Raw genomic sequence first — 26960 nt, forward strand, 5'->3', positions numbered from 1 at the left:
TTATTTAGTAACAGGAGGAAATCTTCTAGCAGTTCATTCCACCCCACCCCCCACCCCGTTCTTTAGGAAACAAGTTTAGTGAAGGTGAGCAGAATACCTTCCTCAAGCAAAGCCTGTCTGGAATAGCTTTGGTAGATTATCTTTCAGGGCTCACATTCAGGGGCGTAGGAAAGGAGGGGGGCGGGGGAGTCCACCCCAGGTGCCATCATGGAGGGTTTTTTTTGACAAATTATCAAGGAACAATTATTGCCCTACTAGGTCGTTTCATAAAAAAAATTTTTTTTAAAAAAAATGCCTGCTCCAAAGGTCTTATTTTACTACGCTTGGGATTATATAGCTATATCTGAAATTTCATGCATATCAGTTAATATCTTGACCCTCCTCCACAAAAATAGTTGTTTACTTGGCTGTTTTCCTATGTCGTGAAGGCTGAAATTTCAATTCAGTGGCGCAAGATCTAGTGAGTGTTGGAAATGTAAAGAAACAGAGGGTACGTTCTATCATACAGGGTGGGAATGTAGGGAGGTTAAAAAAAACTGAGAAATTATTTATAATGAAATGGAAAAAAAATGTTTAGAGTAACCTTTGTTAAAAAAAAAAAAACCAGAAGCCTTTCATTAGGTATTGTAGGAGCGGAGATTCCAAAAGACCAGAAAAAATACCTGGGGGTAAACTTGACGCCTAAAAATTTGAACCTGTTCAAGGACAACTATGAGAAATGTTGGTCAGAAGTTAAGAAAGATTTGGAAACTTGGTCGAGACTGAAGCTTTCCTTGCTGGGCCGAATTGCTGCTGTTAAGATGAATGTTTTGCCAAGAATGTTGTTTCTGTTTCAAACCTTGCAGGTCGTGGACAGAATGGATTGTTTTGGAAAGTGGCAGAGGGATATTTCAAAGTTTGTCTGGCAGGGCAAAAAGCCCCGAATAAAGTTTAAAATACTAACTGATGCAAAAGAAAGAGGGGGGTTTGCCCTGCCAGACTTAAGGTTATACTATGAGGCGGCAGCCCTCTGCTGGTTGAAAGATTGGATTTTATTAGAGAATACAGATGTCCTAGACCTGGAAGGTTTTAACAATTCGTTAGGTTGGCATGCGTATTTGTGGTACGGCAAGGCAAAAACACATGGAATGTTTAAAAACCATATTGTCAGGAAAGCAATTTTTATGGTCTGGATGAAATACAAAGACTTACTTGAAAGTAAGACTCCGAGGTGGCTATCACCAATAGAGGCCAAGGCACGTAAAAAACCCAATATGGAGGCCGGCTGGCCGAAATATTGGGAAATAATAGAAAACATTGGAGATAACTGGAGGTTGCAGAGCTATGAAAAATTAAAGGATAAGGTGCAAGATTGGTTTCATTATGCCCAAATTAATGAGGTTGTTAAGTTGGACAAAAAATTAGGATTCCAGGTGGAAAAATCGAAACTTGAGACAGAGCTGTTAGAACCAAAGACCAAGGTACTATCGAGAATGTATAACTTGCTGCTTAAATGGAACACTCAGGATGAGACAGTTAAATCAGCCATGATAAAATGGGCTCAAGACATTGGTTACAATATCATGTTTGAAGACTGGGAAAGGTTATGGACCACCGGTATGAAATTTACGGCATGTAATGCCTTGAAAGAAAACATTATGAAAATGATATACAGGTGGTACATGACCCCAGTCAAGCTTGCTAAGATATACCATTTGTCTGATAACAAATGTTGGAAGTGTAAGGAGGCTGAAGGAACATTCTTTCACCTTTGGTGGACCTGTCCAAGAGTGAAGGCCTTCTGGGAAATGATCTATAACGAGTTAAAAAAGGTGTTTAAGTACACCTTTCCCAAGAAACCGGAGGCCTTCCTCTTGGGCATTATGGGCCAAAAGGTGTTAAAGAAGGATAGAACGTTTTTTATGTACGCTACCACAGCAGCAAGAATTCTGATCGCCAAATATTGGAAGACTCAAGATTTGCCCACACTGGAAGAGTGGCAAACACAACTGATTGACTACATGGAATTGGCCGAGATGACCGCCAGAATCCGAGACCTGGGAGAAGAAGCAACGGAGGAGGATTGGAAAAAATTTAAGAACTATTTGCAAAAATCTTGTATGTTATATGAACTATAAAATGACGCATAATTTGAAATGCTAGCCCCAGCAATAAGAGTGTAATCTTACGAAATTGGGTAATATTACTGAAAGAATCAAAGTTTAAATGTTAAAAATGATAATATGTTTTGCTTTCAAAGTAAATGGATAATAAGGGATTTAAACTTAAATTGTAATTGAAAGTACAAAAAAACCACATGAAACAAGGTTATAATTTGCTGATAAATTTATTGTCAAGAATGCATTGTGCGGGAGATGTGGGGAAGCTCGATAGAAAGTTGAAATAAGCTGCTGAAAGGTTATGATTCTTTTTATCTTTTTCTTTTCTGTCTTTTTTCTTTGTTTCTTTTTTCTCTTCTGTCTATGTCTGAAAAAAAATGCAATAAAAATATTTAAAAAAAAAAAAACAAAAGACCAGAAAAAATGGTTTATGTATGCTACAACGTTCGCCCGGATACTGGTAGCCCAAAGGTGGAAAGAAGAAGATTGGGAAACCAAGTTAATGGACTATGCTGAAATGGCGAAACTAACTGGAAAGCTCAGAAATCGAGATGACGAGAAATTTTAAAAAGAATGGGAAATGTTTATTATGTATTTGCAAAAGTATTGTAAACAGGTTAATACATTGGCAGGGTTTTAAAAACACTTTTTAGAAATAGTACAGGAAATCTGAGGTAAAATAATAATAATAATTTGGAGTAGAAATGATATGCAGCTGAAAAGAAAACTTAAGAATCCAGGGGGAGGGAAGTCACGAGATTCGGAGAATCCTGTTTTATGGATTTGACATTGTTTTTGTGTACAATTTTCTTTGTTTGTGGTTGTTATTGTATTTGTTATTGTGTTTTTTGTCGAAGATTTAATAAAAATATTATATATACAGGATGCTTGATTCACTTCTTATTATAATCTTCCATTTTTGTTTTGAAAGGCTTTTCCTTAAGTCGCCCTCCCCCTACTTGACGCCCGTCAGATGTTTCAGAGCAGAACTCTTCAGCCAAATGAACTTGTTCAAGATCACAAAGGTTTGCCAAAATTAAATTAAAATAGCATTCCCCCCCCTCCTCATTCCAGTGACTCTGCCCCAAAACCTATGAAAATTGCTGAGCAGAATACTTGGGCTCAACTCTAGATTGGAGCCTAGAGACGTTTATCTCCCTCCTTCAAAGCACAGGCAAACAATAAACAATATTATTGATTATTATTTCTTAAGATTTATACACCTCTTGGATGTAAAAAAAAAAGTTCACAAAGAGAATGAAACAAAATTACCAGTAAAAAAAGTAAAACATTAAAACATTCAGAAGAAAAAGCCAGCAATTAATGAAAGACAGATTAAAACATACATGTCTGGGTAGGCTGTCTGAAGCAAAAATGTTTTTAGCAGGTGCTGAAAAGAGTTCAGTGACTATTCTGCCTTTGCCTGTGTAGATGTCCTAAACTTCTTGTATTTCATTTTGTACATGCTCACAGAAACGTACACCAGAACAGAGGCCCTCACTGTGTAATAAAGGGTTTATTGACTTTGGTGCTGTGCCCAAAGAATACCCCCCCTGAGTCATTCTGCATATTTTCACTTGACTAATGCAAGGGAGTTTCTCAATAAGTAAAAATGAATGTACTTTGAGTTCTCTTATCACATCCCCTCCCCCCAGATAATGAACCATTGCAACTAACAAACAAACACATGAATAATGTGAAGGTGTTTTGATTTAACTAGGCCATTGGTCCATTAGGCCCAGAATTGTCTACTTTTCTCCAGCTCGCCAACATATTTCCATCACCCATTTTCTGAAATCTCTTAACAAGAACTGAACTGGAACCATTTGCCTGCAAAGCATGTACTCAACCACTGAATCATCATCAACCTTTTATTCGACCGTCAGTCAGAAAAAAGTACAATTGTCAATACACAGTTAAAACATCCAAGAAGATTTTAGAGCTTAGCCAACACTAAAATGGGCTAAACAGATAGCCCCATATCAATACAGCCAATTATAGTCTTGCGGCGCTTAAAAGCTAAAAAAAGAAATTTGGCCACCAAGGAAGGTATAGCTCTAGCGACATTATTCAGCAAGTGTAAAACCTGGTTTTCTCCGGGTAGGGAGCTAAATTGACATAGAAGTGGGTCTATAAAATTTTGTCTAAGCTCTGCATAAGAAGGGCAAGTCAAGAGAACGTGTTCAGTGGGCTCAACCACACCCATGGCACAATGACAGGTTCTCTGGGCGTATGGTACTCCCCTGTACCTTCCCCACAATATCGCAGAGTCAAGGACATTTAATCTAGCCGCTGTAAGAAGTCTGCGGTATTCCACATAGTAGATTTCTGCAAGGTAGGGGGCTGGTATGGTCCGATAGATCTGGTCCCCTAGGAACATCCCTGGTTTTACCTGGGCTATGTCCTCTTGTCTAGCAATGTCACTCAGTCTCCGGGAGATCACAGCTCTAGCTTGATTGTACGTCATAGGCTCAAAGTAGAGACAATCCGCAGGATTGAACCTCGTTAGTGACCTCCCTTTCCCGCGATGATTGGAACTCAACCACTGAATTTCAGGTAACTTATACATGAATGTATTTTATTTTATTTTTATTTTTTTAGGGAAGGATAGGTCATCTCCCCACTATATCTCAAGCCCAATACAGTGGTACCTTGGGTTAAGAACTTAATTCGTTCTGGAGGCCCGTTCTTAACCTGAAACTGTTCTTAATCTGAAGCACCACTTTAGCTAATGGGGCCTCCTGCTGCCGCTGCGCCACCGCTGCACAATTTCTGTTCTCATCCTGAAGCAAAGTTCTTAACCCGAGGTAATATTTCTGGGTTAGCGGAGTCTGTAACCTGAAGCGTATGTAACCTGAGGTACCACTGTACCTGTTTTAGGTAGGAATCCCACCAAATACCAAGGCTATCTGCAGCTTTTAATGTACAGTGCACGCTCAGGTTGCGAACGTGATCCGTGCTGGATGCACGTTCGCAACCTGCAGTGTTTGCAACCTGCAGCGACACGTCTGCGCACGTGTGGGTTGTGATTCAGCGCTTCTGTGCATGCGCGACCTCCAAAACCCGGAAGTAACCTGTTCCAGTACTTCCGGGTTTCGGTGGGTCTGTAACTCGAAAAAACGCAACTTGAAGCCTCTGTAACCCTGTGGTATGACTGTATTATGTAGCTGATTCCAATAACCAATTTGTAATCAGGAACAAGACTGTTGGATCTGTATACTGTGGTACCTCGGGTTAAGTACTTAATTCGTTCCGGAGGTCCGTTCTTAACCTGAAACTGTTCTTAACCTGAAGCACCACTTTAGCTAATGGGGCCACCTGCTGCTGCCACATTGCCGGAGCCTGATTTTTGTTCTCATCCTGAAGCAAAGTTCTTAACCTGAAGCACTATTTCTGGGTTAGCGGAGTGTGCAACCTAAAGTGTATGTAACCTGAGGTACCACTGTATTTAATTTATATATTTCATCTTTGAAATATGGCGCTTACCTGGAGAGACTGAGGATACCATTCTTTGCAGCGCATCTCTACCTGCCACGTGTGACGGAAGCTGGGCATGATTTGTGGGAAACGGTGTCACTGGCCAAATTGGGACTCGTTGCTGGACCAAATCTGGGCTGTGGACTGAAGATTCTGCACCTCTGCTACACACATTTATCTGGAGGTAGATGGCATTGAACTCAACCGGGCTTCCTTCTGAGCAGACATATAAAGAATTTTGCTATGAATATAGACACTTAGTTATCATGTGATAACTGCTGGCAGGCACCTTCTCTGCCAATGCTTGCCAGGCCTATGCAAGCAATTAAGTGTACATCCCCAATGGTCTATGGGTGTGTGTTTTTTAACATTTCTTCTTGCTTTCAACTTGTTTTTAATTTTTTATGACGGTATTGTTTGGTTTTGTGTTTTTATATTGCTGTAAATCGCTGTGATTTTTTTATGATACAGCGGTGTGTGTGTGTGTATAGTAAAGGTAAAGGGACCCCTGACCATTAGGTCCAGTCATGACTGACTCTGGGGTTGTGGCACTCATCTCACTTTATTGGCCGAGGGAGCCGGTGTACAGCTTCCAGGTCATGTGGCCAGCATGACTAAGCTGCTTCTGGTGAACCTGCCAGAGCAGTACCTATTTATCTACTTGCACTTTGACGTGCTTTCGAACTGCTAGGTTGGCAGGAGCAGGGACCGAGCAACGGGAGCTCCCCCCGTCGCGGGGATTCGAACCGCCGACCTTCTGACTGGCAAGTCCTAGGCTCTGTGGTTTAACCCACAGCACCACCCGCGTCCCACATAATATATAGATATAGATATAGATATAGATATAGATATAGATATAGATATAGATATAGATATAGATATAGATATAGATATAGATATAGATATAATTTATTTAATAAAAGCAATTATTCTACACTACTACAGATGATGGAACATGTAGTAAGGTAGCACATGTTTTACACACACACACACACACACACATACACACACAACCTACTTTACTACATGGTCCATCAATTGTACTAATGTAGAATAATTGCTTTTATTAAATTGCTGTTATGCAGTTCCTTTAGTTCACAACATATACCTGGTTCCTGATAGAGCATGCGACTCTTAATCTGAGGGTTGTGGGTCTGAGCCCCACATTGGGCAAATGATTCCTGCATTGCAGGGGGTTGGGCTAGATGCCCCTCACAGTCCCTTCCAACTCTACAAGTCTATTATTCTATTAGGAAATAAATCTGTTTATATGACCATATCCCCACATGCTGCGGGTGAAAGCTTGTTGTAAAATAATAATAGTATTCCTGCACCTAGAAAACTAGCCTGTCAGCAAGGAGGGTAAACTAGAACTTTTCTCCTGGGCATTTTGCTTTCTATATGCAGGGATTTTAAATCATGTGAGCCCTCAGGTGCAGCCATGAAACAGGATGACCTCTCCATCTACTTCTCCAGAGAACTAGACTCAGAGTATGTTTGCTTTGCTGAAATGCATAGTAAGGTCTTTCCAACCTGAACATTTCCGCATGAAATAACAGAGGGAGAATTCATTATGAATGTCAAAAGTCTCAGGGAATTCTGCATCCAATGCAGAAATCTGTTTGTTTGTCTGATTGATTGAAAAATCTGTTTGTTTGATTGAAAAGACTGGATACATTCAACAAAATATAAAGTAAGGGGTTTGACCCAAGTAAAATGGTTTCATATTCTCTGGAAAGTGTGTCTTGCATATAGGCAAAAGCAATAATATTGAATTCCAGATCCTTGTGCATGTGTTAGGTTAACTCTGAGAGGCCATTTTTAAAACAGGTTTTTTCCTCCATGTTAAAAAAACCCAACAACTTTATTCTGGGATGAAATAAAATTCACTGCCACACTATTGCAAACCTTCCGTATGTGCAAGCATATCAGCCTTCCAGATGGAACAATTCTCCCTCTGCCCACATGTTCTTCTGTGGGTTCTTCTGACTATGCTGGAGCCAATTTTCTGACAGTAAGAGCTGTTCGACAGTGGAATGGTCTCCCTTGGGAGATTGTGGACTCTCCTTCCTCGGAGGTTTTTAAGCAGAGGTTGGATGGCCATCTGTCATGTATGCTTTAGTTGAGATTCCTGCATTGCAGACTAGATGACCCTTGGCGTCCCTTCCAACTTTACAGTTCTATAATAATAATAAAATCCTTTATTAGGCATAACACACCACACATTAACAAACAAACATCACATACAGACTGTATAAAATACGGGCTCAGCGAACATAATTTATCCTAGTCCTATTCTTAACTCCAAGAAATGAATCGATGTACAGAGATAATATAATACAACACAGCAACATCACCTACCATTAAAAACCACTAAGTCTCTTTATCATGGCCCATTCTTTCTTCATGGACAGCACTTAAAAATTCAGCCGCTATTAAAGTAAACAGTTCTATAATTTATATACAACAAGGTGAACTTCGTAATGTAAGAAGAGGCTTTGTCTATAGTAGTGGTTTTCAACCAGTATGCCATGGCACCCTGGGGTGCCTTGAAAAATGGTCAGGGATGCCAAGGGCAACATTGGCCTCTGTCCCTCTTTCCTTTCTACCATCCTCTGATGCCCTCTTGCGTCTCTGCTTCCCAAAGGTTTGCACACCTGCTTATTGCAAGCTCCACTACAAGCTACAAGCTCCGCAGGCAAATGGTGCCTCTGGGGCTGGCCAGGGGGTGCTTCCCAGGCCCCTGTGGGGCAGTGGGAGGAGGCACCTCTCTTTGGGACAGGGGAGCAGCAGCATTGGCTGCCCAGAGGACTTACAAGGAGAGGGGAGAGGAGGCTGAGGGACCACTCCTCAAGGGAGTGTTTGAAAAAGGGTGAGAGGCTGCCAGCTCCTCAGGCAAGGGGTGACCTAACTGGGCTCCTGAGCCCCACAGGGGTGACGCAGAAAGGATGTAGTTGGTTAAGGAAGCCATGGACTCAAAAAAGTTGAAAACCTCTGGTCTATAGGAAGTCCAAAAGCAGAAGAAAACAGCTCTCTCTCCAATTGTGAATTCCAGCAAGACCTCGGTTGATTGCCTTGGTTGTCCAAGGAGCCTGGCAGGAATTTTTATCCATTTGGGTAATTGGCTCCAGCCTCTTGGTTTTTCGCCTACCTTGTAGCAAATCGTCACAACTTTTGGGTATTGGCAGTTAGGCATTGGAATATGTGTTGTGTGTTGGAGGGCAGGTTGTGGCCAGCACCTAGCCCTCCCCTTTTGGGTATTCCGTTAAAGGGATCCGGCGGTCATGGATCCTGTCCGATGCCCTGCTGGTGGCTAGGGCCATGGTGCGACCCCCGGTGACATCAGGGGAAGCTTCCAGTTGTATTTGCATCAACAAGGTCCTCCCGCTGGTTGTTAACCCACTAATGACCCCCACAGAGTGGGGTCGAGTCATGTAGAGATCGTTTCATCCAGTGCCTAAGCCAATACCATTCACATGCTGTAACCAATAAAGTTGTGACCTTATTTAGCCCATTAACCTAAAATAGATGTGTCTTATTTATCTCCAAGTGGGTGGTGGGTCCGCAACTCACAACTCTGATATTCAGAGGCATAACCCAAGAACTGGAACCCTGTCATGAACAGAGACCCAAAATATTCTCTGTGTGTCCCCTCCACCCATTTTTATTTTATTTTAGATTTACTTCTCCTTGTAATGTACATGCCCTTTCTTTCTGATGGAGTCCCAAGGCTATAATAAAGTCCAGTAACCTGCTTTTCTCCTATTACGTAATAGAGATAGCATGCAGCGATATCAGCTCTTTATATATTGGCCCATCTTTTATGCCTGGCCCTTGAACTCCTACTGATACCAACCTTAATAAGTTTTCTCTGAAAATACGTAACGCCTTGGTAGGACCTAAGCTACCTTCTCCTGTGGGAAAACAAGATAAGGTTGCTACCTGGATATTGTTCTGTAAATGAGGACAAGCAATTAGAGTTGGCAAAACTTCGTGAAGCCAGAACGAAAGGACCAGCAAGTCCTGTTAAGCCACAAGAGCTCTCGGTTCTTCCCAGTGATAGTACTCTTACACTCTTTGCTCTCCCTCGCTCTTTCAGTCATGCACACATGCTGGAAAATCCTTTCAAAACGAGGCAGAGAGCCAGCCTTGCCATGAAGCTTGGTGAATTGACCTGCTTTAGGTGGCACTGTCTGAATGTATAGCATCCAAATGGTATTATAACAAGCCTACAAAGTGTTCGCCCCAGCACACCAGGTTAGGCTCTGCTTCAGGCAGCAAAATGTGTTGGGCTGGCACCGGCTGGGTATGCCAATGTAAGTGAATGTATCCATTCTTCTTCTTCTTCTTCTTCTTCTTCTTCTTCTTCTTCTTCTATTTCACATAAGGGCAAAAGAAAGCACCTGCCTAGTCCAGCATTCTCTTTTCACAGTGGCTAACCAGCTGTTTCTGGGACACGGGTGGTGCAGTGGTCTAAACCACTGAGCCTCTTGGGCTTGCCGATCGGAAGGTCGGTGGTTCAAATCCCCACGACAGGGTGAGCTCCCGTTGCTCTGGTCCCAGCTCCTGCCAACCTAGCAGTTTGAAAGCATGCCAGTGCAAGCAAATAGGTACCGCTGCAGCAGGAAGGTAAACGGCGTTTCCATGTGATCTGGTTTACATCACAGTGTTGCGCTGCACCAGAAGCGGTTTAGTCATGCTGGCCACGACCCGGAAAGCTGTCTGTGGACAAATGCCGGCTCCCTTGGCCTTAAAGCGAGATGAGCACTGCAACCTCATAGTCGCCTTTGACTGGGCTTAACTGTCCAGGGGTCCTTTGCCTTTACTTCTGGGAAGTCCACAGAAAAGGCCGACTCTACAATTCTGTGATTTCTATGAAGACACAAGCACAACAAACCATAGGATAGCGCTGAACAGATTATTATTCATTCAATAACAATAATAACTAGTACATGAGGATTTCTCATATGCATAACATTTTGATACGAGTAGGGTCTTTAAATAAAATCTCCATTAATTATTTCTATGTCATTTACAGTGGTGCCTTGCAAGACGAAAAGAATCCGTTCTGTGATTCTCTTCGTCTAGCAGTTTTTTCGTCTTGCGAAGCAAGCCCATTGAAGGATTAGCGGATTAGCGCTATTAGCGGCTTTTAGCGGCTTATCTGCTGATCGGATCAGCTGATAAGCGGCTTAGTGGCTTAGAAAAAGGGGGGAGGGGGAAAAACCAGCAGGAACTCGCAAGACATTGTCGTCTTGCGAAGCAAGCCCATAGGAGATTCGTTTTGCGAAGCACCTCCAAAACGGAAAACTCTTTCGTCTAGCGAGTTTTCTGTTTTGCGAGGCATTCGTCTTGCGGGGCACCATGGTAACTTGTTCTGAATTCTTGGAGGGGCGAATTATTTTCTTCCATCTCAGTTCCATGTGTGAGGAAGCTAAGGGTGGTGTTTAACATAGTGTGAAGTAAGTAGGCCTTAAGTGCAAGGATTCTGCTTGCTCTGCTCTGTGCCCCCTCCCTAAATCTGTACCCTCTGGAGCAGATTTGGGGAGGGTGGGGGACACACATCGGGGAAGGAGAGGGGCTGTTGCACTAGCAGCATTCCTTGCACTGATAGGACAGGTTAGCAGAATTCCAACCCAATAGATAATATCTGCAAAACATGTTGTCACCTGCTCAGCCAAACCCAGGGGATTTTTTGAGCAGGAACCTGGGGGAACCGAGTTCCCTTACGTTTTAAAAATAAAATAATTACTTTTTTTGGGTCTGGGGCTGGAGCTAGAATGGATATACACCCAACGCTTGAGCCTATATCTGTAATCAATAAAGTTGTAGCCATTTCTAATCCAGATCACTGTCTGCTTGAGTTTATTAATCACATCTTACATTTAGCCACTGCCCGTGTGTGTGTGTGTGTGTGTGTGTGTGGCACTTTGACTGGGCCCACAACAAACAAACAAACAAACAGACAGACAGACAGACAGACAAACAAACAAACTTTCTGGTGAGTTCCTCCACCTTTTTTTCCAGAAAAAAGAGCCCTGCCCTGACTAATTAATTATCCATTAATTCTTAGGCTAAAAATTAAAGTGCAGTACCTGAAGATATTGTTCTGGTGAAAGCAACTCTGGCTATGTTCACACTGAGATTTTGAAGCACATCCAAAGCACATTCTTTCCCTCAATGAATTCTGAGCACTGTAGTTTGTTAAGGATTGCAGGGAATTGTAACTCGGTGAGGGGTAAGCTATAGTGCCCAGAATTCTTTGAGGGAAAGGAAGGGCTTCTTTAAAGGTGTGGTGTGTACACCTTCTTTAACAGGAAACTTCAAAGGGCCTGCGTGTGCTCTTATATGGCCTCCCTCCAGAAAAAACAAACAAAAACTCGCCCTACAATGCTGGGCATTTGCCAGCAGTTAAGAAAGCACACTTCACATAAAACAAAAGATCCCAGCGCTAAACCACTTATAGGTTTTATTACAATCAAGCAGTTTATACATTTTGCTAAATAAATAAATAAATATGCTCCTCCAGCCAACCTCAGTTAAGGTAAGGAGCAGAGATAAAAAATAAGGACAAAGTAAAGCAATTGAAATGATATCTACGGGCATGCAGATAACAGAGACATAAAACTTACCTTGACATTACTTTTAATAAATCCATAAACTCAGATGTGATAGTCAAGTAAAATTCTCCTGGCGAGTCACTAAAGGTGCTTCCCTCCCTCAGCTAAAAGGCAATCAATCTCCCAATTATTACTCAATTGATTTTTTTTTTTAATGACTTGCTAAAATTTGTCAGCTGGAGCCATCGGTGACTGTCAGATATGACTGAGCAATAAACCTTCTCTTTGGTTATAAAACAAATATAAGCTATTCCCTGTATAGTTTAAGTAAGCAGTCTGGAAAAAAAAACTGTGGATTGATGTTGGGAAGCATGTGAAACAAAAAGTAATTTTGTTCATTTTGTTGGAGGTGTGAGTTAAACTGCAGGATTTGAGGACACATTCCTCTTGTACATAATGATGTGCAGAGATATCCTGTTCGTAATAGTCGACAACAAATCAAAGTATTAATTAAGAACCACACAGTTTCATCAGTGGTCTCTGTACGAGCACCGATGCTCTAGTGAGCACCTAGAAACGATATTTATTTATTTGTGGATTTGTGATGCAGTTTTAACCCCCCCCCCCCGCATTTTTCACTCTATAAGACACACTTTTCCCCCTCCACAAATTAAGGGGAAATGTGTGTGCGTCTTATGGAGTGAATGGTTCCATGGAGGGAGGCTTATGGAGGGAGGCTCCATGGCTTCAGCGAAAGCAACGTGAAGCCTCCGAAGCGTAGCGGGACTCCCGCTGCACTCTGGAGGCTTCGCGTTGCTTTCGCTGAAGCCTGGAGAGCGAGAGGGGTCGGTGCACACCAATCCCTCTTGCTCTCCTGGCTTCGCTTCGCTGGAGAGGCGCTGCACAGCTTTCCCTCTCTGCACAGCGCCCCTTCAGTGAAGCGGGAGGAGAAATGGAAGTGGCTCCGTTTCTCCTGCCGCTTCGCTGAAGGGGCGCTGCGCAGAGAGGGAGAGAATTTTTTTTTCTTGTTCTCCCCCTCTAAAACTAGGTGCGTCCTATGGTTGGGTGCATCCTATAGAGCAAAAAATGCGGTAAATAGAGAAAGGTGGGATACAACGTATAAAAATAAAACCAACAAAGCTATACATAAAAGCTTCAATAAATACTGGTTGCAGAAAGGCAACGGCCAATTTACGTCTGCCCAGTTGATGTGTAGCCACACATGCATCGCTGCAACCCAGAAGGGGCCAAAAAAGGGGGCAGGAGAGGTGGACAGGCTTATGCATCTTCCAACACACACAAGGGTCAGGAACACAACGCCTGTGCAGAACAGTTGTTGCTTGTGCAAAGAAAATTCCTGTTGTAAAGACTTGTCTAAGCAAAAATAAAATAAAAAATCCAAGAGGCATCTGAAAGATGGAAGGGAGTGTTTCCGTTGGTAGGAAACTCCATTGGGCAGGGTGCACCAGACTAAAAGCTTGATCCTTAGTGATGGCCAGCTGAACGTCAGAACCACAGAACCACCCCATCAGAGGAGCTCAGTCAGCAGAGCATGAAACTCCTAATCTCAGGGTTGTGAGTTTGAGCCCCTTGTTGGGCAAAAGATTCCTGTATTGCAAGGAGTTGGGCTAGACGATCCTTGAAGTCCATTTCAACTCTACACTTCTTTGATTCTACAATTTTCCATTTTATGTAGTCCTAATCACATGGCATGATAACCATGGTGAGTGAACATATGGTGGTGAGCAGAAGGAAGGTTGGGGCTACTTGCGCTCAGTTGAAGGTTTGCATGGAATCTATGCACAAAGAAGTGCACTGGCTTCTCCCAAGACCCTGCTTTTCCATGCATACATTCAAGTGAACTAACAACAACAACAATTTATTATTTATACCCCGCCCATCTGGTTGGGTTTCCCTCTGGGAGGCTTCCAACAAAAGATTAAAAATACATTAAATAAAGGATGGAAACATAAGATGGTGACCTTACTTCTTCACCATGCACATGTGCGCATCATGGCTGTAGAGTGTATACAGACCTTATGCCAAGTACAAAAGTTGTGTCCTCATTCTGAAGTCAATGGAGGAACCAGTTCCTGGAGGAGCTCTGTATGTGTGCTGGACCTTTGAGCCTAAGTAGCAGGATCTACTTTTGTCAGGGCAATCATACCTTGCTGTTCACAACGCTCCCTACACTGAAATGTCTTCCCAACACATCAACAAATTTCCTACACTTTGTGCTTCCTGCAGAGACGGCTTAGCAAAGTACGGCAAACCTGATTGAAGGCCAAATTCATTAATTGTTTAAAACAGGGATGTGCTCCAACAGAATCTCCAACAGCACAGTTTCTCCATCTTTGTTCAGGCATATAAGAAGGTATCTACTTCTGTTTCAACTCCATGTTTGTTGCTTGCAGTACTGTTTCCATTCTGCTGCTGCCTCGCTTCCAACAAAACTTGTTATTGGTTGCATTGTCTGGGATTGCAGAATGTTATGTAATTAATTATGTAACTATTGGGGCTATTGGGTTGTTGTTTTTATTTTTATTAGGTATTTTGTGGTTTTATATCTTGATCTACACCCGGGTATAGGGCGGTATATAAATTCAATAAACAACAACAGCAACAACAACAAATTGCATCAGCATTACAATTCCAAACCGTTCATTGCAGTGCAAAGGAAATGCAATGCAAATTAGCGGGGGGATAGGACATAATCATTTTTGTATCTTTCGTGGACAGAAAACGAAGACAGCAAATGCAGATTGCATTCACAGGATTGATTTCCATTCTGGACATGGGATGCATAAGTAACTATAAGTAATTTCCACTCCTTTTCTCTGACAACCCTGTCCCTTGTTTAAGGGATCTAACAGGAGGCTGATCACAACTCTTTTAATCCATCTTTCTGTGAAGGTATATCATTAATAAACATTGCGACCTTACATCCCACAACTACAACAATACCACAAATCTTATCAAGGAGTTATGGGGTCTTGTGTATAATTATCATGAGTTTCAGTTTAGCATGTCGGGACCACAGAGTACTGGGAAGACCTCTGTGCACATTGCATTGTCCTGGAAATTCTGTGAAGGGAACCCAGAACAAATTTATTTTAGTTGAACATTAATTTAGTGGACACTGTTTGCACACTGAGCGAACTGCTGCATTCATCATTAACTACTTGTTTTCCTTAATGTGCAGCTCAAGCATTCTGTGGGCTTCTGTGCATAAACTGTGCATTTTGCCATTGTTTCTGGCATGACAAGGATAAACAACACTTTTTGCATTAATATTCCTACGGCCAACTGACATTGGTGTTCTCTTCTGACTTGTGGCAACTCCCCAACCATGCCAGGAGTGATCTGCTGCTATAATTTGCTTTTTCCTCTCTGACAGCTAACAAAGTAGAGCCACCTTCGTCAACCTGCGGCCTCTACTTATTCTCTGAAACAAATGGGATGGCAGAAAGTCGTGCTTTCATGAGATGTTTATTGAAGTGTCTAACAGCACCCCTTCAGTCTGCCGTATTGATGAAATCTGTGTTGGTAGCAACACCCATCAGATAAAGCCTATCAAATAAAGTACAAATAATGGCGGCAGAAAAGGATACATGGACTTAGCTCCACAGGCAACAGCTTAATGGTAACTGCTGAAAGACTGCTCCCTTTTCCTACAGACCCTCTTGAGTTAAGATCAGCAGAAGGGGTCTTCTTGAGAAGCTTGGAGTGGTGGTGTCCCAAGAAAGAATGATCTGTGGCAGAAACTAGATAGCAGAACTTCCTCCCCACAGAGGGTGTCTGGCCCCATTGCTACAGGTTTTGACAAATGCTGAAGACTCACCTCTTTGCCTTGGCTTTCAACACCTGAAATGTATATTTTTAGGACCCACCTTATTTTCTGATTGTGATTTGTTTTAAACTGCTTTTAATGCTGTGTTGGGATGTGGGTGGTGCTGTGGGTTAAACCACAGAGCCTAGGACTTGCTGATCAGAAGGTAGGCGGTTGAAATCCCCATGACAGGGTGAGCTCCTGTTGCTCGGTCCCTGCTCCTGCCAACCTAGCAGTTCGAAAGCACATCAAAGTGCAAGTAGATAAATAGGTACCACTCCAGTGGGAAGGTAAAGGGCGTTTCCGTGCGCTGCTCTGGTTCGCCAGAAGCGGCTTAGTCATACTGGCCACATGACACAGAAGCTGTACGCCGGCTCCATCGGCCAATAAAGCGAAATGAGCGCCGCAAGCTGAGTTGGCCACAACTGGACCTAATGGTCAGGGATCCCTTTACCTTTTTAATGCTGTGTTTATTTTATTTTATTTTTTGTAACTTATCCTGGGACCGTACTAATAGTAAAAAAAAAATTAAAAAATTACTACTATTAATTTGGAATCATTCAGACGTCTGAAGCATTTCTGAAGCTGCAGTGTACAGTGGCAGAGCGTTTATCGCTGGCGCCAGGGGCACACAAGTGCGACCCAGGCTGTGCATGGTGCGCCACTGGAGCTAAGCACGGTTGCGCTGTGCCACCTGCCCAGCCGGGCAGCCAGGGACCTGGCCACCTGATGTGGTCGACACTGTCCTGCTTTGAGGGGCACACTCACAGCACCCTGCGATCCCAGCGCTACTTGCGACACTTGCACAAGCGGCACAAGGCTGGCAGGGTGCATGCCTATTGCATCCTTCTCAAGTTGCCCTCCAGCTGGAGGCAAGTTAGAAGGACGCAACAAGGCAGGGCTCAAAGTGGCACGGGGCTTGCAGGGCGCCGTGAGCTGTTACGTCCTTCTCACAGCACTCTCCAGCTGGAGGGCAGATGAGAAGGATGCAACAGGGCAGTGCATCATGAGGAATACTCCCCCCCCAAAAAAAAACCTGGGCCCGGGGTGATGGTCTCCCCAGTCCCTCCACTATGCTTCTGATAGTGTGCAAAACATCATATATTCACAGCTGCTCATCAATTTCTAGTCCTATCATCTGATCATTTTACAGTTTAATTTTTAAAATATAATAACAACAGCCACTGTTGCCGTTTTTAAGATCAGGCAGTGCTCATCTGGAATTTATTGGTGCTGCAAGTGAAAAAGTAGGAACTGTAATACATGGGCACAAACATGATAACGGTGCCCCCTATGAAATCTGCAAGAGACTTCTGCTTCATTGTGATAAACACGACCCTGATTTCCTGGGCCCAATTCTTTTTTTCATCAGCCTCTTGCAAAGGATTTGAAGAACTGTCTACGTGGCCTTTCATTTCCAGGTGCAGCAACAACTTGACATTGGCAATTTTGGTTTGTAAGGGGATCAAGGAGACTTTGAAAGAGTGTAACCAGAAAGTCAAACCAAGCCACCCTGCCCTGACTAACTTAAAAAACAAGCTTCTACTTGCATCATAGCAGCTGAATTCCCACGCACATCATTGCTCGGGGAGGGGGCACGGGTCGAGAAGAAAACATTCTTCATAGAAAGCAGCACTCCAGAGGGTCACCCTAAACCACCTATATAAAGTCTGAAGGCAGCCCTGTATAGGGAAGCCTTTTATTATAAAATGTTTTATTATGTTTTATATACGTTGGAAGCCGCCCAGAGTGGCTGCGACAACTGAGTCAGGTGGGTGGGGTACAAACAATAAAAATATTATTATTATTAAGTCAATACACTCAATTGGGTTGTTTTTTTTTTGCACATACTGGATTTTCATTGTGACTAATACATGAAGGGACATTGGATAAATTCAAAGGAAACAACCAAATCTGAAGCTAAAAGAGAGAACTTGCTGGAAAGATTTAGCACTTCTGGCATAGAGAATGAAAGATACGCCTCTGGAAAGGTGATGGCTTTTCTGGGTTTGCTTCAGTCGGATGAAAGTCCATGCAAACAGCAAACATTTGCCTCCACAAATCTCTTTGTGAGCCGGAAATCCCCAATGAAGATCCCAACTGGAGGAGTTTTGTGAAACTTTAAGGTTGCAGTCTTAAGCATGCTTAACAGGAAGCATTTTCTAAAACCAGTGGGATTTCCTAGCAAGTGTGGTGAGGCTCAACTTGTATAGCTTGCATACTCATTGTATTTCTTCTGGATCAAAAGGAAGATAGTCAAGTTTTAGATAGAATGTTTCCCAACCATAGACAATTAAAGGTGGCATGAGAACATACAGTAGGAGCCAAGTCCTAGGCTTTGGTCCCCGCAATAAAATACTTGAGGGGGCTGGGCCCCCACAAAGTTGATGGGCATTGCCATTCAAATGTGTGTGCGCACCGTGCCATGTGATCGATTACGTGGGGCAGGGCTTACCTGTGCCCCCAACGATATTTTATTCAAGTTGGCAGCCCTGCATGAGAGTGGCATCAGTGGTCATGGTTTGAACACTCATCTCACACCTGGTAAACAACTTTGATGAGGTTTTGGATTGTTTCTAAAACCTACAGCGATGTGGCAGTAAGACAACACACACAAAGAGTACATCAAATGTAGTAATGCTTCAGTTATGCCACTTTTGATTTATTTAAAATATATCTGTCTTCAGGCTCACTCTTAACAACCTAGGACAGAGGCATGTTTTGGAGCATAAGAGGCAACCTAAGAGGGTACTAGCCTTGGTGGCTAGTAAGACATAATCATTCATTTTCTTTTTACTTCTCTCTTTCAGAATTTATATAATTCTTGGTATTTTGTCATTCTTGTGTGTTTGCTTTACTTTGTTGGTTTTGAATGTGAAATGGTGTTGCAACACAAGAGGTTTGCATTGGCTCTTTCTCATAGGAACAGAATAGATTAACCATTAGTTCTATCCTAGTGCACATTGCCAGAAAACTAGGATGCTCTGTTTCAACAGAAAAAAGTCATCATTTCACTCTGTGTTATTGCCCAGCAGGGTTGCCTTCCTTAAAAATAGACTCCTAAGGTAAAAATATGCCGTAGGTAAACTCAAACAGAACAGCAGACTGGGAGCCCTGCTTGCTCCTTGGTCTCCAGGCCCACATTGGGGTCTTCGATCTATTCACCTCCACAGGAAGTTCCCTCTTCAAGTAGTTCCTCTTGATACAGGAACTATCTATATATACACCTCCCACTTTTCATTTTCGCTCCTGTATGTTCAACTCCCCCCACCCACCATATTTTTCAGATTAACAAGTCCATCCACTGTGGTGGCCTAACTTCCTGACCACTCATGGTTGGGATGATGATGATCAAGATTCCAGCTCACCCCTTCTCTGTGGTTCTTCCTCCTTTAGTTTGCTTTGGTCCTTGAATTGTCTGACAGTGAAGTTTGCTGTAGCTCAACTTCATGAAACTCTTGGGGATTGTTTCTATAGTATCTTGGCAAACAGAAACCTATTCCTTCTAAGCCTTTGAGGTGACTACCAAATACATGCTAGGAGTGGAAGCCTTTTCAGCTACTGTCCCCAAAATTATTTTATCACAAACCCAACTACTTCTCGTGGCTCCAGTTTATTATAGTGTTGGACTCCATGGTGGTGATCATAGTTCCTCTTTTGTCTCCATCTTCTGTGATTTCCTCAGTTAATCAGTTCCTCCATATTCAGCTGTTGGGGGGGGCATTGTTGGGGGGCCATTGGCAACATTGTTCTGATGTGGCAGGCCATAATCTACTCTGTTGGACTGGAAAGGCTCTATATTCCATTAGTGCCTTATATGAATCTAACTTCTTTAGTTTATCTGTACTACTTTAACTGCTTCTACAACCCATTGGTTTGAGGGAACATGGGACTAGAAGTACAGAGACCCATATTCTTTTGCAAACCTCTGGAAAACTGATGTCGTAAGAAGAAGGAACTGTGGTCCATTATCACTCCTAACAAGCTTTGGATGCTAGGAGCATATTGTGTTTTTAAGCTGTGAACCACATGAGAGCCACGGATGAAGGGAAGAAGAAGAAGAAGAAGAAGAAGAAGAAGAAGAAGAAGAAGAAGAAGAAGAAGAAGAATGCTGGGGGGGGGGAAGGCTGAGGAGGTATTCCCCACATAGCTCGTCCACTCCTCCCAGCCATTTCTGTAACAACAAAAATTGGGGGGAAAGACATGCAACTGTATGTAATGTGTAGTTTGGCCCAGAATAAAATGCAATCTTGGACTGACTATGCATTAAGTCCAAAGATGTTTGTACTGTTATTTCAGTGATTAATATGATCTCCTTGCCTCATTCCATATTTACTTAAATCATGTGCTGTTTTGACAGGTGAGTGAGGCCATTCACTTGTCAATCACCCGGCATCACCAAGACGTCAGTTGACCCAACTTCAAAGGAAAGAAACTGGGTGTGCGTGATTCTTTCCTTTCTTCCTTGGCAGACCAGCTTGAAGTGAAGCCAGGCTGCAAAGAAAGAGCCTTAATATTAATTAGCATATGCAATCCTTTCATTCTTAAGTCATTGCATATGTCAATTAATATTAATAATTCACAAAGAAATTAGTTGGCTGGCAGGGAACTGTAGGGAGATAGTTGCACTTCTAAAAGAAAGCTATTTTAAATGACAAGTTAAACTTTAACTAAACGATCCCTATTCAAAACTAGGTGAGCCCTAAATACCATTATTAATATACAATCCAATTTTTTCCCCACCTGGCACCTCAGCCCATTGCCCAATGTTTGGGTAGTTGTGAAACTACTCATCTTTCCAGTTCAAGACAGTCTAACCTAGAATAAAATAAGATTATCAGGACACCCAGCTGTTTTAATAAAGAAATCCGCATTTCAAAGTCTACTGGGACAATGTTTGTAGTTCTTTTTCAAACAAACCCATAACTTATGATTTCTTAAATAATTAGGTATTCTTTATTTTTATTTATAGTGCTTAAAGATATGTAGCATCAATTCAATTTAGGCAGAACTCCTATGGAGCTTACTTGGATGTAAGCTCCACTGAAGATGTAAGCTCCACCAAAGGGTGCTCATCAATGGTTCCTCTTCAGCCTGGAGAAGAGTGACTAGTGGGGTGCCACAGGGTTCTGTTTTGGGCCCAGTCTTATTCAACATCTTTATCAACAACTTGGATGATGGACTCAAGGGCATCCTGATCAAATTTGCAGATGACACCAAACTGGGAGGGGTGGCTAACACCCCAGAGGACAGGATCACACTTCAAAACGACCTTGACAGATTAGAGAACTGGGCAAAAAACAGGGAGAAATGTAAAGTATTGCACTTGGGCAAAAAAAATGAGAGGCACAAATACAAGATGGGTGACACCTGGCTTGAGAGCAGTACATGTGAAAAGGATCTAGGAGTCTTGGTTGACCACAAACTTGACATGAGCCAACAGTGTGACGCGGCAGCTAAAAAAGCCAATGCAATTCTGGGCTGCATCAATAGGAGTATAGCATCTACATGAAGGGAAGTAATAGTGCCACTGTATTCTGCTCTGGTCAGACCTCACCTGGAGTACTGTGTCCAGTTCTGGGCACCACAGTTCAAGAAGGACACTGACAAACTGGAACGTGTCCAGAGGAGGGCAACCAAAATGGTCAAAGGCCTGGAAACGATGCCTTATGAGGAACGGCTAAGGGAGCTGGGCATGTTTAGCCTGGAGAAGAGGAGGTTAAGGGGTGATAGGATAGCCATGTTCAAATATATAAAAGGATGTCACATAGAGGAGGGAGAAAAGTTGTTTTCTGCTGCTCCAGAGAAGCGGACACGGAGCAATGGATCCAAACTACAAGAAAGAAGATTCCATCTAAACATTAGGAAGAACTTCCTGACAGTAAGAGCTGTTCGACAGTGGAATTTGCTGCCAAGGAGTGTGGTGGAGTCTCCTACTTTGGAGGTCTTTAAGCAGAGGCTTGACAACCATATGTCAGGAGTGCTCTGATGGTGTTTCCTGCTTGGCAGGGGGTTGGACTCGATGGCCCTTGTGGTCTCTTCCAACTCTATGATTCTATGAACACAGTGGGACTTCTTGATTGCCCTGTTAGCCTATATTGGGATGTAGTAAATGGGCAGCAAGAACCTAGTTGTTACAGATGTGAATCAGAGTGGGTTGTGTCACTGATAGGCTGCCATGTTGAACTTCTCTGCAGCACATTTGTTAATGATCATATTGTCCAGGTATTACCATGCTCAATAAAACATCACAGCCTAGAATCACAGAGGTCCACGCACCAGAACCTGACTGTTAGTTAACTATGAAGCTTTCATAAATTTGGCATGTTCACTGTTCTTCCCAGCACCACCAGGGTAGGGCACATGTCCACAGCCCCACAGCAATAGGTCTAGGAACTCATCTGCACTGTACATTTAAAGCAGTACCATTGTACAGTGGTACCTTGGGTTACATATGCTTCAGGTTACATACGCTTCAGGTTACAGACTCCGCTAACCCAGAAATAGTGCTTCAGGTTAAGAACTTTGCTTCAGGATAAGAACAGAAATCGTGTTCTGGCATCACGCCGGTAGCAGGAGGCCCCATTAGCTAAAGTGGTGCTTCAGGTTAAGAACAATTTCAGGTTAAGTTAGGACCTCCGGAACAAATTAAGTACTTAACCCGAGGTACCACTGTACTTTAAACAGTTGTGGTTCCCCCAAAGAATCATGGGAACTGTAGTTTGTTAAAAGTGCTGAGAGTTGTTAGGAAAACCCTATTCCCTTCACAGAGCTACAATTTTCAAAGTGGTTTTAACGGTCAGTTCCTGTTCTCAGTGAACTCTGGCATTATTACAGAACAACCCTTTGCATGTTTTGTTTCAGATGTAGGCCAAACACTGAGTTCAATGGGACTTCTTCCCAGGTAAGTGGGCATAGAGTTGCACCCTCAGAGTACTTAAAAGTGTTTGTCTCTGCATCGTATTTGTGAACTAGGGAGAGCTAACTGGAACTCATTGCTAAATAGCACTACCAAGGCCTCCCAGTTACCTTATCTACTGGACGACTTCAAGCTATTAGACTGTTTCCCTGACTTTTTATGCAAACTGAAATAGGCTTCCAATAATGAAAATGATTGTTTTCTTTCCCGTTGGAGAAGTTTCCTTTCCTTTTTTCCCTCCTTTTTTGCATGACTAGCTACAAAATGGTCTTTGTTCTGTTACTGACTTGATGAGCTCACTGCCACGCAGCAAACATATTTATTACACCGTGCAAAGGTTGCAGCCAACAAATATGCTGGTGCAAAGTCTGGGATCCCGAACCTTTATAATAAACTAAGGCAAGGCATTTCTTGCTGCTTTGCTACAATCTTCAGACTTCAGATAAAGCAGCTTCTTTATAACTTTCTTGATAAGGACTGAGAAAAACAGGCAGAGCAGGCGGACGCTGGTTTCAATCTCAGTTTGGTTCAGTACTGACACCAGGTCTAACTCACATCCATGATGCTGATAAATAATGGCAGAGTCAGCACAGCTAAGGCCTCTATAGATCTTGGGCTCTTCCACAGGGCATGCTTCTTCCAGATGGATTTGTATCAGAAATCTCCCTTGAAGCCTGTTATCTGTACACAATCTGGTTTCCTTAAAAAAAGAAATCTATAAAAGGCTCAAAAGGCTCCCCCTGGGACCATTTTTTCAGTGCTCTATTTGACAGCACATCTTACTGAACTCAATGGCAAGCTCTCTTGTGATTTTAGTAGTTCAGAATTCCAGCTTCAGATTCAATCCTGCACCCAAACTGCTTACGCCCTTCTCAAGGGAATTCAAGCACTGTGTTTATTGCTGGTGCACATGTTGAACTGAGACACATGTTGCTAATTCCCTAAGTATCAAAATGATGTATTTGAATCTATTTTTGGATTTTTAAGCAGGGACTTTTAACATCTCTGTTGACAATTTCTCCATACCATATATTTACCTAACATTTATGGGAAGAGAGGTACCTCAGTGGTAGAGTTGCATACAATGGGTACCAGACTGATCAGGTTCATTCTCTGGCATCTGAAGGTAGAACTGTGAAAGAGTGCTTCTCTCATAAATCCTAGAAGACTATTGGTAGGTCTCTTGGTAAATCAGTAGGTCTTTAATAATAGTTAGAATCATAGAATCATAGAGTTGGAAGAGACCACAAGGGCCATCGAGTCCAACCCCCTGCCAAGCAGGAAACACCATCAGAGCACTCCTGACATATGGTTGTCAAGCCTCTGCTTAAAGACCTCCAAAGTAGGAGACTCCACCACACTCCTTGGCAGCAAATTCCACTGTCGAACAGCTCTTACTGTCAGGAAGTTCTTCCTAATGTTTAGGTGGAATCTTCTTTCTTGTAGTTTGGATCCATTGCTCCGTGTCCGCTTCTCTGGAGCAGCAGAAAACAACCTTTCTCCCTCCTCTATATGACATCCTTTTATATATTTGAACATGGCTATCATATCACCCCTTAACCTCCTCTTCTCCAGGCTAAACATGCCCAGCTCCCTTAGCCGTTCCTCATAAGGCATCGTTTCCAGGCCTTTGACCATTTTGGTTGCCCTCCTCTGGACACGTTCCAGTTTGTCAGTGTCCTTCTTGAACTAGTTGTCCTGTTGAAGACCTCAGTTTGCGTGTTCTGAGCAGCAGTAAAGAGTGGATGCCTTCTGCTTTTGGTTTTTTCTCTCCAATTTTGGGTAACGTGATGGGTAGAAATGGCAAGATGGGTGCATTTGGAATATGCTAGAAATATGCATAAAAACATTGTTTTCAGCATGCTAGTAATATGCATAAAAACATTGTTTTCAGCAGCAAATGGTGCTAATATGTATGGCTCTGAACCACTTCAGCAAGTATTTAATGCAGCACAATAATTAATAAATGATTCCCCATGGGGTCTTGCTGTTGGTTAACAAAAGAGTACATCCAGTTCCCATGTGATCTGGAAGATCACAACAGAATTTCCCTGACTCATGTTTCAATTTGCAAGTTAACTCACGTTGTCTTGATTTACTGATTTGCAGTAAAATCAGTACTGATGTTTTACAGCTATGTGTGATAATACTGCATACATTAAAATGATCATATATCTTGCATCATTCCTTAACAGAAGCATGTAAGTAGACTTGTTCAGAATGAACATTTTTAGATAGCTGTCCAGCAGGTGATCAGCAAAAAGATCAGCCTGACAAGGTCGTGTTCAAAACAAAACAACACAAGATGTACTATTTGACCCCGCTGGTAATCTCTTAAAGGACACAGATATGTCAGATGAGCTGCCAACAGTTAATGAAGTTTAAAAGACTTTGCCTTTGTGAGGGCTGGGAACGATTAATATTTTAATGTAGGGAACCTGTAGCCCTTCTGATTAATTGTTGGATGCCAACTTACACTAGCCCCAGTAGAGTCAATGGTCAAAGGAAAAAAAGTGTGGTTAATACTTTCACTTAAACAAATAGGATTTAATTTTTGACTATGGATCTGCATGTATCTATGTTTGGCTGCTTCATTAGGATTATAAATCTACCTCTGTGCCAAGGTTTAATTGCATTGCAGGTCTTCAACTGAGCATCTCATTTGGTGATACAATCTGTGCCCTACAAAAACTGAGATCCAACCAAAGGAGGGTACTGAAAAAACACCAGTCTCATCAACCAAGGAAGCTTCCTTACAGTGACAGGGTAAAAGAACGATGGAAGTAGTTTGACCCTTGAATGCACATTTGTTGGGTCCTGAACAATTTGCTTCACTCTTATTTCTCTGTAGGAAATCCCATCTGGGTTTTATGTGTTCTAGTTTATCAGAGCCTAGTGCATTTCAGTCTAGGTTTTTACACAAAGCTCAGGAGCTCCAGAGACTAGACCCAGGGGCGGTTAAAAAGAAAGATTCTGGTCAACTTTTTCCATGCCTAATGCACATTTGACTTTGATCTGAATACAGTGGTACCTCAGGTTAAGTACTTAATTCGTTCTGGAGGTCCGTACTTAACCTGAAACTGTTCTTAACATGAAGCACCACTTTAGCTAATGGGGCCTCCTGCTGCTGCCATGCCACCGGAGCATGATTTCTGTTCTCATCCTGAAGCAAAGTTCTTAACCTGAGGTAATATTTCTGGGTTAGCGGAGTCTGTAACCTGAAGTGTATGTAACCTGAAGAGTATGTAACCCGAGGTACCACTGTAATATGTTTTGGACCCCATGTAAATATTATATCTTACAATGGTGACAAGAAAATTATGAAGTCATGCTGAACAGTGCATGGATTTCTCTCTCCTCTTTTCTTTCCTAACTTTATTTTTCAGTTTCTGAAAATACATATAACAAACAATCCTCATATGGACTTCTTGACACAGGCCGAGGCCTGCCTCATAGGCCGAAGTCTCTTCATGCTGGCTGATCAAGAATAAGGGTGTGTTCTTTTACTGTGTTTTCCTGCTTAGAATAATAGAGGTACTATGGCTGTTATTTGCACAGCTGATACTCATGAGACCCCATACAACCACACACCAGGCAGGAAGCTAGACAAGAACAGAATGGCAACAGAAAACTCCTGACTCCACCCAGGTATAAGGAAGTCTAGTGCCACTGATGATGGGTCTGCCACTTATCTTGCATCGGATGTTGCAGCCCTGAACAGTGGTTACAATGCACGGTTCTCCTAATGGTTGTTCAGGGCTGCAACATCTGATGCAAGGTAAGTGTGGCAGACCCATCACCACTGTGGTTTGCTTGCAGCCACTGCTGCCATTACCTGATGCACATTTTCAGGAACATGGTTATTGAGCTCTGAGGTTTATTTTGGATGGTGATAGCATACTGCCAGAACATTAATATATATTTAACCAAAAGAACAAACAATGTCTTAGTGTAAAACGGGCTATTGCCGAGTACATGAATATACTAGACAGAATACAGTGGTGCCCCGCAAGACGAATGCCTCGCAAGACAAAAAAACTCGCTAGATGAAAGAGTTTTCCGTTTTTGAGTTGCTT

The 26960-nt window shown here is 42.5% G+C and overlaps 1 long non-coding RNA gene across 1 annotated transcript in view; it reads right to left on the reverse strand.

The window, feature by feature from the left end:
* Window positions 1-336: 336 nt before the first annotated feature.
* Window positions 337-26960, reverse strand: part of LOC310703496 — a 529088-nt gene continuing 502464 nt past the window's right edge. The window contains exon 3 of the long non-coding RNA XR_014524193.1: window positions 337-402. This is a non-coding gene — a long non-coding RNA (uncharacterized lncRNA). The remainder of the gene's footprint in view (window positions 403-26960) is intronic.

This window comes from Podarcis liolepis (genome assembly GCF_965112155.1).
Source record: "Podarcis liolepis genome assembly, chromosome: 3".
Taxonomy (NCBI): Eukaryota; Metazoa; Chordata; class Lepidosauria; order Squamata; family Lacertidae; genus Podarcis; species Podarcis liolepis.